At 45.1% G+C, this 7,500-nt stretch overlaps 1 protein-coding gene across 1 annotated transcript in view; it reads right to left on the reverse strand.

The window, feature by feature from the left end:
• The window catches only part of LOC308382495 (liprin-alpha-4-like), a gene marked incomplete at both ends in the record, with an annotated part of 35,917 nt that overhangs the window by 9,538 nt on the left and 18,879 nt on the right, over nt 1–7,500 (reverse strand). The gene's annotated exons all lie outside the window — the stretch shown is intronic.

Raw genomic sequence — 7,500 nt, forward strand, 5'->3', positions numbered from 1 at the left:
ACAGACATTAAAGGAGGTAAACAAAAATAAAACAAACTGTGTACACACACACACACATGTGCTTCACGCTGTCTTCCTGACTGACACACACACACACACACACATTCGCCGTCTACACACACACGCACTTTCCCGCTACACACACACACACACACACACCCTCTCCCTTCGCTCTCTCCCTCTGTGTGTCCTTATTTGGGATCGGCGTGAGTCACACACAACCATTTGATCCTTCGCAGCGTTTATTTACAGATCAGGAATTATTTAGAGTCACTTAACTAGGATAAACAAAACACACGCACACACACACATACACACACTGGCGCACATACACACACCGGCGCACGCACACACACACACACACACACACACACACACACACACACACACACACACACACACACACACACACACACTAAACTAACAGTGTGAAACTATCTATCTAAACAGAGACGACAAGGCAGTGTGTGTGTATGTATGTGCGTGTAAAAGAGAGAATGTGTGAGTCTGTGCTATGTGTTTGTGTGTGTGTGCAAAAGAGAATGTGTGTTTGTATATGTGTGTATGTGTGTGTTTGTGTGTGTGTGTGTGTGTGTGTGTGTGTGTGAAAGAGAGAATGTGTGTGTGTGTGTGTGGTGTGTGGTGTGGTGTGTGTGTGTGTGTCTCTATTCCTCTTCCTCCCTCTCTCTCTATCAATCTCCCTCTCTCTCTGTCCAGGCTGTGTGTCTGAACTCAGTGTGACATGTCTGGGTTGCCTGTTGTCCGCTCGTCTCTCACGTCTCCTCTCATCTCTTCTTCTGTCTCTCTGTCTCTATCTCTCTCTCTCTCTTTCTCTCTCTCCCTTTCTCTCTCTATCTCTCTCTCTTTCTCTATCTCTCTCTCTTTCTCTCCCTCTCTCTCTCAATTCAATTTCAATTTCAATTCAGCTTTATTGGCATGACAAAAAAACACAATTTGCATTGCCAAAGCATTCTTGTAGTACATAAAATAATATAGTAGAACAAGTAGAAAATAAAACATAATTTTGCAACGGCAGTGTGTGTGTGTGCATGTGTGCATGTGTGCATGCATGCGTGTGTGTTCATGCATGTGTGGTGGTGTGGATGTGAGTGCATGTAAGTGTGTGTGGGGGAATGTATCCGTGTGTGTGGTTCACTGATGAAGTGACTCTTCTCTTTTTCTGTGGCAAGCATCTATATATCTTGCTGCCACTCTTGTGCTCCTCTCTTCCTCTCCCAATAACACCCTCAGACCTGGGTCAAAGTCCTGAGGGTCTGGGTGCATAGCTCTGAATTTAGGAAAGAATTGGTCCCTTGTTTCTTTCCATTAGCAGCATTCTGCCAGGAAGTGAAGCTCTGTTTCAATTACACCTTGGTTGCAGTTGGTACACAGCCTGTCCCCTCTGGGCAGCCAGGTTTGCCTGTGTCTGCCCTTTTCGATGGCCAGACTGTGGTTACTAAGCCTGTACCTGGTCAAGGTTTTTCTCTGCCTGGTGTCAGTGACTGTGAATAGGTAGTCTGCCACAGTATACTCTCTGTTAAGGGCCAAATAACATTGAAGTTTATTTTGTCTTTTTGTTGTTTCAGTCCAGTATGATAAGCAATTTAGTTTTTCTGCATTGATAATTTGGTTAGGCCGAATTGTTTGAGAAAGGGTGGCGAGGTCCTGAGGCTGACTATTAGTTTGGTTATTTGTACTATTAGTACATGTGAGTCTCTGGACTAGCTGGATGAGGGGGCTTGTTTTTGCACTCATCATTGGGCTTTTTAGGGCTTTGTAACAATAAGAGTTGGGGTCGCTCCTTTTGAGGTGTTCAAAGAATTTGATGGCTCTTTTTTCTATTTTAATTAATAAAGGGTATTGGCCAAATTTAGCCCTGCATGCATTGTTAGGTGTGTTCCTCTGTACTTTGAGTATACTTTTACAGAACTCTGCATGCAGGGTTTCGATTGGGTGTTTGTCCCATTTTTAAAATCCATTGTGCATAGGAGGACCCCACACTTCACTGCCGTATAATGCGATTGGTTCAATAATTGTTTGGAATATTTTGAGCCAGATCCGAATGGGTATGTCAAATTGAATAGATTTTTTAAATGGCATAGAAAGCCCTTCTTGCTTTCACTTTCAAATCACTTACGGCCAAGTTAATATTTCCAGTAGAACTAATTCTCAGTCCAAGGTAGGTGTAACTTTTTACATTTTCGATTTCATATGTACCAAGGGTGAATTTCTTTCCCTGATTTCTGATTTTTTTTCTGGAAGGTTAGTGTTTTTGTTTTTCTCTCTCTCTCTCTCTCTCTCTCTCTCTCTCTCTCTCTGCATGCTCTGAGATCTCAGTAAATATAACCACCTCTCTCTCTCTCCCTTCTGCCATCTCTCGCTGTCTCCCTGTCTTGTCTGTGTGTCTGGAGTCAGTGTTAACACAGTGTTTTTGTACATTTTGCTTAACTAAAAACATTGATGCACAAATGGAATATATGATTCTATTCTAGAAGACCTCAGCAATAATATTAGAAAAGGGTTCAATGTTTCCGTGGTTGTTCTTTTTATGTCTCTAAGACGAAAACTCAAAAATAAAAATATCCCGGACGAGGGATATAGACCTTTTAGTGTTAAGGGTCTGGGCTGCCTTTCGTCACTCTCGTCTCTCTATTGTCTCTCTATCATCTCTCTATCGTCTCTCTGTCGTCTCTCTCGTCTCTGTTGTCCCTCTATCATCTCTCTCGTCGCTCTGTCGTCTCTCTCATCGCTCTGTCGTCTCTCTATTGTCTCTCTGTCGTCTCTCTCGTCTCTCTCTGTCGTCTCTCTCGTCTCTCTCGTCTCTCTCTCTCGTCTCTCTATCATCTCTATCGTCTCTCTCTCGTCTCTCTCTATCGTCTCTCTATCGTCTCTCTATCGTCTCTCTCTCGTCTCTCTCTATCGTCTCTCTATCGTCTCTCTCTCGTCTCTCTCTATCGTCTCTCTATCGTCTCTCTCTATCGTCTCTCTATTGTCTCTCTATCGTCTCTCTCTATCGTCTCTCTATCGTCTCTCTCTCGTCTCTCTCTCGTCTCTCTCTATCGTCTCTCTCTCGTCTCTCTCTATCGTCTCTCTATCGTCTCTCTATCGTCTCTCTATCGTCTCTCTCTATCGTCTCTCTATCGTCTCTCTCTCGTCTCTCTCTATCGTCTCTCTATTGTCTCTCTATCGTCTCTCTCTCGTCTCTCTCTATCGTCTCTCTATCGTCTCTCTCGTCTCTCTCGTCTCTCTCGTCTCTCTCTCGTCTCTCTCTATCATCTCTCTATCGTCTCTCTCTCGTCTCTCTCTATCGTCTCTCTATTGTCTCTCTATCGTCTCTCTATCGTCTCTCTATCGTCTCTCTCTCGTCTCTCTCTATCATCTCTCTCTATCGTCTCTCTCTCGTCTCTCTCTATCGTCTCTCTATTGTCTCTCTATCGTCTCTCTCTCGTCTCTCTCTATCGTCTCTCTCTCGTCTCTCTCTATCGTCTCTCTCTATCGTCTCTCTCTATCGTCTCTCTCTATCGTCTCTCTCTATCGTCTCTCTCTCGTCTCTCTCTATCGTCTCTCTCTCGTCTCTCTCTATCGTCTCTCTCTATCGTCTCTCTCTATCGTCTCTCTCTCGTCTCTCTCTATCGTCTCTCTCTCGTCTCTCTCTATCGTCTCTCTCTATCGTCTCTCTCTCGTCTCTCTCTATCGTCTCTCTCTATCGTCTCTCTCTATCGTCTCTCTCTATCGTCTCTCTATCGTCTCTCTATTGTCTCTCTATCGTCTCTCTCTCGTCTCTCTCTATCGTCTCTCTCTCGTCTCTCTCTATCGTCTCTCTATTGTCTCTCTCTATCGTCTCTCTCTATCGTCTCTCTCTCGTCTCTATCGTCTCTCTCTATCGTCTCTCTCTATCGTCTCTCTATCGTCTCTCTATTGTCTCTCTATCGTCTCTCTCTATCGTCTCTCTATCGTCTCTCTCTCGTCTCTCTCTCGTCTCTCTCTATCGTCTCTCTCTATCGTCTCTCTCTCTCGTCTCTCTCTATCGTCTCTCTATCGTCTCTCTATTGTCTCTCTATCGTCTCTCTCTCGTCTCTCTCTATCGTCTCTCTCTCGTCTCTCTCTATCGTCTCTCTATTGTCTCTCTATCGTCTCTCTCTCGTCTCTCTATCGTCTCTCTATTGTCTCTCTATCGTCTCTCTCTATCGTCTCTCTCTATCGTCTCTCTCTATCGTCTCTCTCTCGTCTCTCTCTATCGTCTCTCTCTCGTCTCTCTCTATCGTCTCTCTCTATCGTCTCTCTCTATCGTCTCTCTCTCGTCTCTCTCTATCGTCTCTCTCTATCGTCTCTCTATTGTCTCTCTATCGTCTCTCTCTCGTCTCTCTCTGTCGTCTCTCTATTGTCTCTCTATCGTCTCTCTCTATCGTCTCTCTATTGTCTCTCTATCATCTCTCTATCGTCTCTCTGTCGTCAATCTATCGTCTCTCTGTCGTCTCTCTATCGTCCCTTTCATCTCTCTATCGTTCCTGTCGCCTCTCTATCGTCTCTCTGTCATCTCTCTATCGTCTCTCTCGTCGCTCTGTCGTCTCTCTATCTTCTCTCTATCGTCCCTTTCATCTCTCTATCGTCTCTCTCTCTCGTCTCTCTCTATCGTCTCTCTATCGTCTCTCTATTGTCTCTCTATCGTCTCTCTCTCGTCTCTCTCTATCGTCTATCTCTCGTCTCTCTCTATCGTCTCTCTATTGTCTCTCTATCGTCTCTCTCTCGTCTCTCTATCGTCTCTCTATTGTCTCTCTATCGTCTCTCTCTCGTCTCTCTCTATCGTCTCTCTCTATCGTCTCTCTCTCGTCTCTCTCTATCGTCTCTCTCTCGTCTCTCTCTATCGTCTCTCTCTATCGTCTCTCTCTATCGTCTCTCTCTCGTCTCTCTCTATCGTCTCTCTCTCGTCTCTCTCTATCGTCTCTCTCTATCGTCTCTCTCTCGTCTCTCTCTATCGTCTCTCTCTATCGTCTCTCTATTGTCTCTCTATCGTCTCTCTCTCGTCTCTCTCTGTCGTCTCTCTATTGTCTCTCTATCGTCTCTCTCTATCGTCTCTCTATTGTCTCTCTATCATCTCTCTATCGTCTCTCTGTCATCTCTCTATCGTCTCTCTGTCGTCTCTCTTGTCTTTCTGTCGTCTATCGTCTCTGTTGACTCTGCATCTTCTGAGCTCTCAGTAAATCTTTGTCATCTTTCTCTCTCTCTCTCTCTCTCTCTCTCTCTCTCTCTCTCTCTGTCTCTCTTCTGCTGAGTAGCAGGCCATTTAATTAGAGCTTTTTAGAGCTTCTTGTCCACTCACACACACACACACACACAACTCTGTTTCCCCTTTTTATAGCTTCTTCTCTAACCAGTCCTGCTGTGGTGCCCCTGGAGGGGTACGCGAGGACACAGTCACCCCTCAAGAGAGGATGATGTCAGGGGGACCCCGTTGGCAAGCAGTTGGACCCAGGAGTAGATGTTACCTCGGTTACATAACCTACCCCTCCTCCCCCTCTCCTGAGCTTCAGCACTAATGCCTTTTACCAAGTAGACTGTCAAGGGGAATACATCACATGAAGAAGAAAACACCCACACACACTCAGCACGCACACACACACGTGCACGCACGCATGCACGCACACACACACACACACACACACACACACACACACACACACACACACACACACACACACACACACACACACACACACACACACACACACACGTGCATCGTGCACACACCTCTTCCTCTTCTCTGTATTGTTGCGGTACTAAAGAAATGCTCCTCCTTCACAAAGGTATTGGCTCCATTTCCAGGGTGCACAGTCTGAACTCGGTTGGTTGGTCTCGTTCTCTCAGTATACAGACAACAAACCCATCGGATACCGTAACAAGCGACGGATATTCTAAACCCCATGCATTTCGACCGGAGCTAGTGATGCGCGGGTTACCCAATTACCCGCGGGCACCCGCGGGCACCCCCGAGCCGGGTGGGTTGGGTAGCAGATTTCTCTAAGTATCGCGGGTTCGGGTGGGGCGAGTCAAAATAGTCAACACCCGCAACCCGGAACTTTTGGAATACATAAGTGAAATCGCAATTTTGCGTTAGCCTACAAAACTTATCAATTGCATACATCCCACTGTCACAAAGTTATTGCACTCAAAGCTCCCACTCCTGCTAGTCGTCTGAGTTAGGCTACACAACATGGGTGTCCACCTCACATTTTATTCTATACTTTATATTTTGTAAAATTATGTTACCTTTTAGAATGGTATAGTTTAAGATTAGTTTATCCCAACACGCCATCCGTAGTTTTTGTTTGCACCGCCAAAACTTCTAGAAGGACTCCAATAATGGCTTACTTAATAAGAGAGAAGATTAAAAAAGGCGATGCAAAGGTTGTACGGAAAGCCGACCAAAAGAGCAAGGTGTGGGAAACATTTGGACAAGTCGTGCTGTCCGATGACACCATTGCAGCCTATGTCATGTGTCTTCGATGTGAGGCGCAGTACAAATATGATGGGCATAAAACAGGTAGGCTACATCAAATCTGTTACGACATTCATAGACATAGGCTATGTCTTCCACGCATTTGTTAACAGTTCTTCAATAAATAATTGCGTAAAGCTGTCGTTGTTGTTGTTGTTTGATGTAGACCTGCCGTTGAAATTTCACAATAATGCGAATTTAGCGCAAATCCTTCTCATTTAGTTACGTGTTAAATTAAGCATAACCCTCAGCCCCAGGCTTTTTATTGTATTTGTTGTTATTATTATTTTATTTTTTTGCGGGTCAAATTGGGCAGGTCGGGCGGGCCGCTTCAGAATTCCCCACGGGTCGGGTTGGGGCGGGTGTTAAAATAACGCCCTCTCGCGCATCACTAACGGGAGCCAATCCATTGTGACGTAGACCACCATTTTGGGCAACTCGACCGATAAAAGTTGGAAAAAGTTGAATCCTATGCAAATGAGGAGCGATTTTTCCCGGCAATCAGATCGTTTGGTGTGGTCTGAGAATTGAAGGACTGGGGCGTCGTTTGGTCTTTTAATTTACTAAAAAGAAAGGCTTGGATGGCCTTGTAAGGGCTTGTTGCTGTTCCTGATATGTTATATATTAAATCCTGGGCTTATTTGAATTGATATAAAGAGTAGTGTCTAGATAGCCTACTAACTTGCTAGCCTGCTAACTAGCTCACTAGTCCAGTCTGTTATGCTATTTCATCACGCTACACCCACGGCCACTCAAAGCGTTGGAAGCGTATCGTGTCGCTGTCATGGGTTTGCACCGTTACACTTGCTGTGCACCATCATCAATCAATGAATCATCCTTAATCGATCATTCATCCTTGATCGATTAATCATTTCCGTTCTCTTTCATCCTTAATCGATCAATCATTTTCGTTCTCTTTGTTTATGGTCTGCACAGAAGGCATGGCGGCGTTCGTAACGTTCACTTCACTGAGCCAGTGTGTGTGGAAGGGCTTTTGCACAGGC

The sequence above is a fragment of the Sprattus sprattus genome (genome assembly GCF_963457725.1).
Source record: "Sprattus sprattus genome assembly, contig: scaffold_116, whole genome shotgun sequence".
NCBI classification, from domain to species: Eukaryota; Metazoa; Chordata; class Actinopteri; order Clupeiformes; family Clupeidae; genus Sprattus; species Sprattus sprattus.